Source organism: Pseudophryne corroboree, chromosome 3 (assembly GCF_028390025.1).
Source record: "Pseudophryne corroboree isolate aPseCor3 chromosome 3, aPseCor3.hap2, whole genome shotgun sequence".
Classification (NCBI taxonomy): Eukaryota; Metazoa; Chordata; class Amphibia; order Anura; family Myobatrachidae; genus Pseudophryne; species Pseudophryne corroboree.
In genome coordinates, this window is record NC_086446.1 from 112153563 (window position 1) to 112161062 (window position 7500).

Here is a 7500-nt window from a genome sequence, read left to right on the forward strand (position 1 = left end):
AAGCTCATCTACAGCCACACCACACTGGATACGCCAAATCTCATCTGATCTTGGAAGCTAAGCAGTGTTGGGCCTGGTCAGTACTTGGATGGGAGACCACCTCGGAATACAAGGTGCTGTAGATATTTTTATGCTGCCAACACCGTTCTGTTGATGCATTCCATTTTCAAACGTATTCATTTATGAACCAGTAGTTAGAAGTAGAAAAGTTCTAACAGAAACCATAAAGCTCATCTACAGCCACACCACACTGAATACGCCCAATCTCATCTGATCTTGGAAGCTAAGCAGTGTTGGGCCTGGTTATTACTTGGATGGGAGACCACCTGGGAATACAAGGTGCTGTAGATATTTTTATACTACCAACACCATTCTGTTGATGCATTCCATTTTAAAACGTATTCATTTATGAACCAGTAGTTAGAAGTAGAAAAGTTCTAACAGAAACCAGAAAGTTCATCTACAGCAACACCACACTGGATACGCCCAATCTCATCTGATCTTGTTAGCTAAGCAGTGTTGGGCCTGGTTAGTACTTGGATGGGAGACCACCTGGGAATACAAGGTGCTGTAGATATTTTTATACTGCCAACACCGTACTGTTGATGCATTCCATTTTCAAATGTATTCATTTATGAACCAGTAGTTAGAAGTAGAAAAGTTCAAACAGAAACCACAAAGCTCATCTACAGCCACACCACACTGGATACGCCCAATCTCATCTGATCTTGGAAGTTAAGCAGTGTTGGGCCTGGTTAGTACTTGGATGGGAGACCACCTGGGAATACAAGGTGCTGTAGATATTTTTATACTGCCAACACCGTTCTGTTGATGCATTCCATTTTCAAACGTATTCATTTATGAACCAGTAGTTAGAAGTAGAAAAGTTCTAACAGAAAACACAAAGCTCATCTACAGCCACACCACACTGGATTTGCCCAATCTCATCTGATCTTGGAAACTAAGCAGTGTTGGGCCTGGTTAGTACTTGGATGGGAGACCACCTGGGAATACAAGGTGCTGTAGATATTTTTATACTGCCAACACCGTTCTGTTGATGCATTCCATTTTAAAACGTATTCATTTATGAACCAGTAGTTAGAAGTAGAAAAGTTCTAACAGAAACCAGAAAGTTCATCTACAGCAACACCACACTGGATACGCCCAATCTCATCTGATCTTGGAAGCTAAGCAGTGTTGGGCCTGGTTAGTACTTGGATGGGAGACCACCCGGTAATACAAGGTGCTGTAGATATTTTTATACTGCCAACACCGTTCTGTTGATGCATTCCATTTTCAAACGTATTCATTTATGAACCAGTAGTTAGAAGTAGAAAAGTTCTAACAGAAACCACAAAGCTCATCTACAGCCGCACCACACTGGATACGCCCAAGCTCATCTGATCTTGGAAGCTAAGCAGTGTTGGGCCTGGTTAGTACTTGGATGGGAGACCACCTGGGAATACAAGGTGCAGTAGATATTTTTATACTGCCAACACCGTTCTGTTGATGCATTCCATTTTCAAACGTATTCATTTATGAACCAGTAGTTAGAAGTAGAAAAGTTCTAACAGAAACCATAAAGCTCAACTACAGCCACACCACACTGAATACGCCCAATCTCATCTGATCTTGGAAGCTAAGCAGTGTTGGGCCTGGTTATTACTTGGATGGGAGACCACCTGGGAATACGAGGTGCTGTAGATATTTTTATACTACCAACACCATTCTGTTGATGCATTCCATTTTAAAACGTATTCATTTATGAACCAGTAGTTAGAAGTAGAAAAGTTCTAACAGAAACCAGAAAGTTCATCTACAGCAACACCACACTGGATACGCCCAATCTCATCTGATCTTGTTAGCTAAGCAGTGTTGGGCCTGGTTAGTACTTGGATGGGAGACCACCTGGGAATACAAGGTGCTGTAGATAATTTTATACTGCCAACACCGTTCTGTTGATGCATTCCATTTTCAAACGTATTCATTTATGAACCAGTAGTTAGAAGTAGAAAAGTTCTAACAGAAACCACAAAGTTCATCTACAGCCACACCACACTGGATACGCCCAATCTCATCTGATCTTGGAAGCTAAGCAGTGTTGGGCCTGGTTAGTACTTGGATGGGAGACCACCTGGGAATACAAGGTGCTGTAGATATTTTTATACTGCCAACACCGTTCTGTTGATGCATTCAATTTTCAAATGTATTCATTTATGAACCAGTAGTTAGAAGTAGAAAAGTTCTAACAGAAACCAGAAAGTTCATCTACAGCAACACCACACTGGATACGCCCAATCTCATCTGATCTTGTTAGCTAAGCAGTGTTGGGCCTGGTTAGTACTTGGATGGGAGACCACCTGGGAATACAAGGTGATGTAGATATTTTTATACTGCCAACACCGTACTGTTGATGCATTCCATTTTCAAATGTATTCATTTATGAACCAGTAGTTAGAAGTAGAAAAGTTCTAACAGAAACCAGAAAGTTCATCTACAGCAACACCACACTGGATACGCCCAATCTCATCTGATCTTGGAAGTTAAGCAGTGTTGGGCCTGGTTAGTACTTGGATGGGAGACCACCTGGGAATACAAGGTGCTGTAGATATTTTTATACTGCCAACACCGTTCTGTTGATGCATTCCATTTTCAAACGTATTCATTTATGAACCAGTAGTTAGAAGTAGAAAAGTTCTAACAGAAAACACAAAGCTCATCTACAGCCACACCACACTGGATTTGCCCAATCTCATCTGATCTTGGAAACTAAGCAGTGTTGGGCCTGGTTAGTACTTGGATGGGAGACCACCTGGGAATACAAGGTGCTGTAGATATTTTTATACTGCCAACACCGTTCTGTTGATGCATTCCATTTTAAAACGTATTCATTTATGAACCAGTAGTTAGAAGTAGAAAAGTTCTAACAGAAACCAGAAAGTTCATCTACAGCAACACCACACTGGATACGCCCAATCTCATCTGATCTTGGAAGCTAAGCAGTGTTGGGCCTGGTTAGTACTTGGATGGGAGACCACCCGGTAATACAAGGTGCTGTAGATATTTTTATACTGCCAACACCGTTCTGTTGATGCATTCCATTTTCAAACGTATTCATTTATGAACCAGTAGTTAGAAGTAGAAAAGTTCTAACAGAAACCACAAAGCTCATCTACAGCCGCACCACACTGGATACGCCCAAGCTCATCTGATCTTGGAAGCTAAGCAGTGTTGGGCCTGGTTAGTACTTGGATGGGAGACCACCTGGGAATACAAGGTGCAGTAGATATTTTTATACTGCCAACACCGTTCTGTTGATGCATTCCATTTTCAAACGTATTCATTTATGAACCAGTAGTTAGAAGTAGAAAAGTTCTAACAGAAACCATAAAGCTCAACTACAGCCACACCACACTGAATACGTCCAATCTCATCTGATCTTGGAAGCTAAGCAGTGTTGGGCCTGGTTATTACTTGGATGGGAGACCACCTGGGAATACGAGGTGCTGTAGATATTTTTATACTACCAACACCATTCTGTTGATGCATTCCATTTTAAAACGTATTCATTTATGAACCAGTAGTTAGAAGTAGAAAAGTTCTAACAGAAACCAGAAAGTTCATCTACAGCAACACCACACTGGATACGCCCAATCTCATCTGATCTTGTTAGCTAAGCAGTGTTGGGCCTGGTTAGTACTTGGATGGGAGACCACCTGGGAATACAAGGTGCTGTAGATAATTTTATACTGCCAACACCGTTCTGTTGATGCATTCCATTTTCAAACGTATTCATTTATGAACCAGTAGTTAGAAGTAGAAAAGTTCTAACAGAAACCACAAAGTTCATCTACAGCCACACCACACTGGATACGCCCAATCTCATCTGATCTTGGAAGCTAAGCAGTGTTGGGCCTGGTTAGTACTTGGATGGGAGACCACCTGGGAATACAAGGTGCTGTAGATATTTTTATACTGCCAACACCGTTCTGTTGATGCATTCAATTTTCAAATGTATTCATTTATGAACCAGTAGTTAGAAGTAGAAAAGTTCTAACAGAAACCAGAAAGTTCATCTACAGCAACACCACACTGGATACGCCCAATCTCATCTGATCTTGTTAGCTAAGCAGTGTTGGGCCTGGTTAGTACTTGGATGGGAGACCACCTGGGAATACAAGGTGCTGTAGATATTTTTATACTGCCAACACCGTACTGTTGATGCATTCCATTTTCAAATGTATTCATTTATGAACCAGTAGTTAGAAGTAGAAAAGTTCTAACAGAAACCAGAAAGTTCATCTACAGCAACACCACACTGGATACGCCCAATCTCATCTGATCTTGGAAGCTAAGCAGTGTTGGGCCTAGTTAGTACTTGGATGGGAGACCACCTGGGAATACAAGGTGCTGTAGATATTTTTATACTGCCAACACCGTTCTGTTGATGCATTCCATTTTCAAACGTATTAATTTATGAACCAGTAGTTAGAAGTAGAAAAGTTCTAACAGAAACCACAAAGCTCATCTACAGCCACACCACGCTGGATTCGCCCCATCTCATCTGATCTTGGAAGCTAAGCAGTGTTGGGCCTGGTTAGTACTTGGATGGGAGACCACCTGGGAATACAAGGTGCTGTAGATATTTTTATACTGCCAACACCGTTCTGTTGATGCATTCCATTTTCAAACGTATTCATTTATGAACCAGTAGTTAGAAGTAGAAAAGTTCAAACAGAAACCACAAAGCTCATCTACAGCCACACCACACTGGATACGCCAAATCTCATCTGATCTTGGAAGCTAAGCAGTGTTGGGCCTGGTCAGTACTTGGATGGGAGACCACCTCGGAATACAAGATGCTGTAGATATTTTTATGCTGCCAACACCGTTCTGTTGATGCATTCCATTTTCAAACGTATTCATTTATGAACCAGTAGTTAGAAGTAGAAAAGTTCTAACAGAAACCATAAAGCTCATCTACAGCCACACCACACTGAATACGCCCAATCTCATCTGATCTTGGAAGCTAAGCAGTGTTGGGCCTGGTTAGTACTTGGATGGGAGACCACCTGGGAATACAAGGTGCTGTAGATATTTTTATACTACCAACACCATTCTGTTGATGCATTCCATTTTAAAACGTATTCATTTATGAACCAGTAGTTAGAAGTAGAAAAGTTCAAACAGAAACCACAAAGCTCATCTACAGCCACACCACACTGGATACGCCAAATCTCATCTGATCTTGGAAGCTAAGCAGTGTTGGGCCTGGTCAGTACTTGGATGGGAGACCACCTCGGAATACAAGGTGCTGTAGATATTTTTATGCTGCCAACACCGTTCTGTTGATGCATTCCATTTTCAAACGTATTCATTTATGAACCAGTAGTTAGAAGTAGAAAAGTTCTAATAGAAACCATAAAGCTCATCTACAGCCACACCACACTGAATACGCCCAATCTCATCTGATCTTGGAAGCTAAGCAGTGTTGGGCCTGGTTATTACTTGGATGGGAGACCACCTGGGAATACAAGGTGCTGTAGATATTTTTATACTACCAACACCATTCTGTTGATGCATTCCATTTTAAAACGTATTCATTTATGAACCAGTAGTTAGAAGTAGAAAAGTTCTAACAGAAACCAGAAAGTTCATCTACAGCAACACCACACTGGATACGCCCAATCTCATCTGATCTTGTTAGCTAAGCAGTGTTGGGCCTGGTTAGTACTTGGATGGGAGACCACCTGGGAATACAAGGTGCTGTAGATATTTTTATACTGCCAACACCGTACTGTTGATGCATTCCATTTTCAAATGTATTCATTTATGAACCAGTAGTTAGAAGTAGAAAAGTTCAAACAGAAACCACAAAGCTAATCTACAGCCACACCACACTGGATACGCCCAATCTCATCTGATCTTGGAAGTTAAGCAGTGTTGGGCCTGGTTAGTACTTGGATGGGAGACCACCTGGGAATACAAGGTGCTGTAGATATTTTTATACTGCCAACACCGTTCTGTTGATGCATTCCATTTTCAAACGTATTCATTTATGAACCAGTAGTTAGAAGTAGAAAAGTTCTAACAGAAAACACAAAGCTCATCTACAGCCACACCACACTGGATTTGCCCAATCTCATCTGATCTTGGAAACTAAGCAGTGTTGGGCCTGGTTAGTACTTGGATGGGAGACCACCTGGGAATACAAGGTGCTGTAGATATTTTTATACTGCCAACACCGTTCTGTTGATGCATTCCATTTTAAAACGTATTCATTTATGAACCAGTAGTTAGAAGTAGAAAAGTTCTAACAGAAACTAGAAAGTTCATCTACAGCAACACCACACTGGATACGCCCAATCTCATCTGATCTTGGAAGCTAAGCAGTGTTGGGCCTGGTTAGTACTTGGATGGGAGACCACCCGGTAATACAAGGTGCTGTAGATATTTTTATACTGCCAACACCGTTCTGTTGATGCATTCCATTTTCAAACGTATTCATTTATGAACCAGTAGTTAGAAGTAGAAAAGTTCTAACAGAAACCACAAAGCTCATCTACAGCCGCACCACACTGGATACGCCCAAGCTCATCTGATCTTGGAAGCTAAGCAGTGTTGGGCCTGGTTAGTACTTGGATGGGAGACCACCTGGGAATACAAGGTGCAGTAGATATTTTTATACTGCCAACACCGTTCTGTTGATGCATTCCATTTTCAAACGTATTCATTTATGAACCAGTAGTTAGAAGTAGAAAAGTTCTAACAGAAACCATAAAGCTCAACTACAGCCACACCACACTGAATACGCCCAATCTCATCTGATCTTGGAAGCTAAGCAGTGTTGGGCCTGGTTATTACTTGGATGGGAGACCACCTGGGAATACGAGGTGCTGTAGATATTTTTATACTACCAACACCATTCTGTTGATGCATTCCATTTTAAAACGTATTCATTTATGAACCAGTAGTTAGAAGTAGAAAAGTTCTAACAGAAACTAGAAAGTTCATCTACAGCAACACCACACTGGATACGCCCAATCTCATCTGATCTTGTTAGCTAAGCAGTGTTGGGCCTGGTTAGTACTTGGATGGGAGACCACCTGGGAATACAAGGTGCTGTAGATAATTTTATACTGCCAACACCGTTCTGTTGATGCATTCCATTTTCAAACGTATTCATTTATGAACCAGTAGTTAGAAGTAGAAAAGTTCTAACAGAAACCACAAAGTTCATCTACAGCCACACCACACTGGATACGCCCAATCTCATCTGATCTTGGAAGCTAAGCAGTGTTGGGCCTGGTTAGTACTTGGATGGGAGACCACCTGGGAATACAAGGTGCTGTAGATATTTTTATACTGCCAACACCGTTCTGTTGATGCATTCAATTTTCAAATGTATTCATTTATGAACCAGTAGTTAGAAGTAGAAAAGTTCAAACAGAAACCACAAAGCTCATCTACAGCCATACCACACTGGATACGCCCAATCGC

The 7500-nt window shown here is 41.3% G+C and overlaps 23 non-coding genes and 11 pseudogenes across 23 annotated transcripts in view; all 34 read left to right on the plus strand.

Annotated features, from left to right (window-relative positions):
* The first annotated feature begins 6 nt into the window (after window positions 1–6).
* On the plus strand, window positions 7–125 carry LOC134887552 (5S ribosomal RNA; annotated as a pseudogene).
* Window positions 126–232: 107 nt separating this feature from the next.
* Window positions 233–351, plus strand: LOC135065368 (5S ribosomal RNA). The gene has a single exon (XR_010251650.1). It is a non-coding gene; the product is annotated as a 5S ribosomal RNA (ribosomal RNA).
* A 107-nt stretch (window positions 352–458) lies between these two features.
* Window positions 459–577, plus strand: LOC134886693 (5S ribosomal RNA). The gene has a single exon (XR_010170769.1). It is a non-coding gene; the product is annotated as a 5S ribosomal RNA (ribosomal RNA).
* A 107-nt stretch (window positions 578–684) lies between these two features.
* Window positions 685–803, plus strand: LOC134892319 (5S ribosomal RNA). The gene has a single exon (XR_010171554.1). It is a non-coding gene; the product is annotated as a 5S ribosomal RNA (ribosomal RNA).
* Window positions 804–910: 107 nt separating this feature from the next.
* Window positions 911–1029, plus strand: LOC135063055 (5S ribosomal RNA). The gene has a single exon (XR_010249395.1). It is a non-coding gene; the product is annotated as a 5S ribosomal RNA (ribosomal RNA).
* Window positions 1030–1136: 107 nt separating this feature from the next.
* On the plus strand, window positions 1137–1255 carry LOC134887218 (5S ribosomal RNA; annotated as a pseudogene).
* A 107-nt stretch (window positions 1256–1362) lies between these two features.
* LOC134890231 (5S ribosomal RNA) lies at window positions 1363–1481 on the plus strand (annotated as a pseudogene).
* Window positions 1482–1588: 107 nt separating this feature from the next.
* Window positions 1589–1707, plus strand: LOC135068777 (5S ribosomal RNA). The gene has a single exon (XR_010254969.1). It is a non-coding gene; the product is annotated as a 5S ribosomal RNA (ribosomal RNA).
* Window positions 1708–1814: 107 nt separating this feature from the next.
* On the plus strand, window positions 1815–1933 carry LOC134886694 (5S ribosomal RNA). The gene has a single exon (XR_010170770.1). It is a non-coding gene; the product is annotated as a 5S ribosomal RNA (ribosomal RNA).
* Window positions 1934–2040: 107 nt separating this feature from the next.
* LOC135062938 (5S ribosomal RNA) lies at window positions 2041–2159 on the plus strand. The gene has a single exon (XR_010249280.1). It is a non-coding gene; the product is annotated as a 5S ribosomal RNA (ribosomal RNA).
* Window positions 2160–2266: 107 nt separating this feature from the next.
* LOC134892066 (5S ribosomal RNA) lies at window positions 2267–2385 on the plus strand (annotated as a pseudogene).
* A 107-nt stretch (window positions 2386–2492) lies between these two features.
* On the plus strand, window positions 2493–2611 carry LOC134901332 (5S ribosomal RNA). Its single transcript, XR_010174821.1, has one exon. It is a non-coding gene; the product is annotated as a 5S ribosomal RNA (ribosomal RNA).
* A 107-nt stretch (window positions 2612–2718) lies between these two features.
* Window positions 2719–2837, plus strand: LOC135063056 (5S ribosomal RNA). The gene has a single exon (XR_010249396.1). It is a non-coding gene; the product is annotated as a 5S ribosomal RNA (ribosomal RNA).
* A 107-nt stretch (window positions 2838–2944) lies between these two features.
* Window positions 2945–3063, plus strand: LOC134887219 (5S ribosomal RNA; annotated as a pseudogene).
* Window positions 3064–3170: 107 nt separating this feature from the next.
* On the plus strand, window positions 3171–3289 carry LOC134890232 (5S ribosomal RNA; annotated as a pseudogene).
* Window positions 3290–3396: 107 nt separating this feature from the next.
* Window positions 3397–3515, plus strand: LOC134887663 (5S ribosomal RNA; annotated as a pseudogene).
* A 107-nt stretch (window positions 3516–3622) lies between these two features.
* Window positions 3623–3741, plus strand: LOC134886695 (5S ribosomal RNA). Its single transcript, XR_010170771.1, has one exon. It is a non-coding gene; the product is annotated as a 5S ribosomal RNA (ribosomal RNA).
* Window positions 3742–3848: 107 nt separating this feature from the next.
* LOC135062950 (5S ribosomal RNA) lies at window positions 3849–3967 on the plus strand. Its single transcript, XR_010249291.1, has one exon. It is a non-coding gene; the product is annotated as a 5S ribosomal RNA (ribosomal RNA).
* A 107-nt stretch (window positions 3968–4074) lies between these two features.
* LOC134886697 (5S ribosomal RNA) lies at window positions 4075–4193 on the plus strand. The gene has a single exon (XR_010170773.1). It is a non-coding gene; the product is annotated as a 5S ribosomal RNA (ribosomal RNA).
* Window positions 4194–4300: 107 nt separating this feature from the next.
* Window positions 4301–4419, plus strand: LOC135060380 (5S ribosomal RNA). The gene has a single exon (XR_010246774.1). It is a non-coding gene; the product is annotated as a 5S ribosomal RNA (ribosomal RNA).
* A 107-nt stretch (window positions 4420–4526) lies between these two features.
* LOC134885995 (5S ribosomal RNA) lies at window positions 4527–4645 on the plus strand. Its single transcript, XR_010170095.1, has one exon. It is a non-coding gene; the product is annotated as a 5S ribosomal RNA (ribosomal RNA).
* A 107-nt stretch (window positions 4646–4752) lies between these two features.
* Window positions 4753–4871, plus strand: LOC134892614 (5S ribosomal RNA; annotated as a pseudogene).
* A 107-nt stretch (window positions 4872–4978) lies between these two features.
* LOC135059926 (5S ribosomal RNA) lies at window positions 4979–5097 on the plus strand. Its single transcript, XR_010246321.1, has one exon. It is a non-coding gene; the product is annotated as a 5S ribosomal RNA (ribosomal RNA).
* Window positions 5098–5204: 107 nt separating this feature from the next.
* Window positions 5205–5323, plus strand: LOC134887553 (5S ribosomal RNA; annotated as a pseudogene).
* A 107-nt stretch (window positions 5324–5430) lies between these two features.
* Window positions 5431–5549, plus strand: LOC135065369 (5S ribosomal RNA). The gene has a single exon (XR_010251651.1). It is a non-coding gene; the product is annotated as a 5S ribosomal RNA (ribosomal RNA).
* A 107-nt stretch (window positions 5550–5656) lies between these two features.
* Window positions 5657–5775, plus strand: LOC134886698 (5S ribosomal RNA). The gene has a single exon (XR_010170774.1). It is a non-coding gene; the product is annotated as a 5S ribosomal RNA (ribosomal RNA).
* A 107-nt stretch (window positions 5776–5882) lies between these two features.
* On the plus strand, window positions 5883–6001 carry LOC134892436 (5S ribosomal RNA). The gene has a single exon (XR_010171567.1). It is a non-coding gene; the product is annotated as a 5S ribosomal RNA (ribosomal RNA).
* A 107-nt stretch (window positions 6002–6108) lies between these two features.
* LOC135063057 (5S ribosomal RNA) lies at window positions 6109–6227 on the plus strand. Its single transcript, XR_010249397.1, has one exon. It is a non-coding gene; the product is annotated as a 5S ribosomal RNA (ribosomal RNA).
* Window positions 6228–6334: 107 nt separating this feature from the next.
* On the plus strand, window positions 6335–6453 carry LOC134887220 (5S ribosomal RNA; annotated as a pseudogene).
* Window positions 6454–6560: 107 nt separating this feature from the next.
* On the plus strand, window positions 6561–6679 carry LOC134890233 (5S ribosomal RNA; annotated as a pseudogene).
* Window positions 6680–6786: 107 nt separating this feature from the next.
* Window positions 6787–6905, plus strand: LOC135068778 (5S ribosomal RNA). Its single transcript, XR_010254970.1, has one exon. It is a non-coding gene; the product is annotated as a 5S ribosomal RNA (ribosomal RNA).
* Window positions 6906–7012: 107 nt separating this feature from the next.
* LOC134886699 (5S ribosomal RNA) lies at window positions 7013–7131 on the plus strand. Its single transcript, XR_010170775.1, has one exon. It is a non-coding gene; the product is annotated as a 5S ribosomal RNA (ribosomal RNA).
* A 107-nt stretch (window positions 7132–7238) lies between these two features.
* LOC135062961 (5S ribosomal RNA) lies at window positions 7239–7357 on the plus strand. Its single transcript, XR_010249302.1, has one exon. It is a non-coding gene; the product is annotated as a 5S ribosomal RNA (ribosomal RNA).
* Window positions 7358–7464: 107 nt separating this feature from the next.
* Window positions 7465–7500, plus strand: part of LOC135063769 (5S ribosomal RNA) — a 119-nt gene continuing 83 nt past the window's right edge. Inside the window, exon 1 of the ribosomal RNA XR_010250092.1 lies at window positions 7465–7500. This exon is cut by the window's right edge and continues 83 nt beyond it. This is a non-coding gene — a ribosomal RNA (5S ribosomal RNA).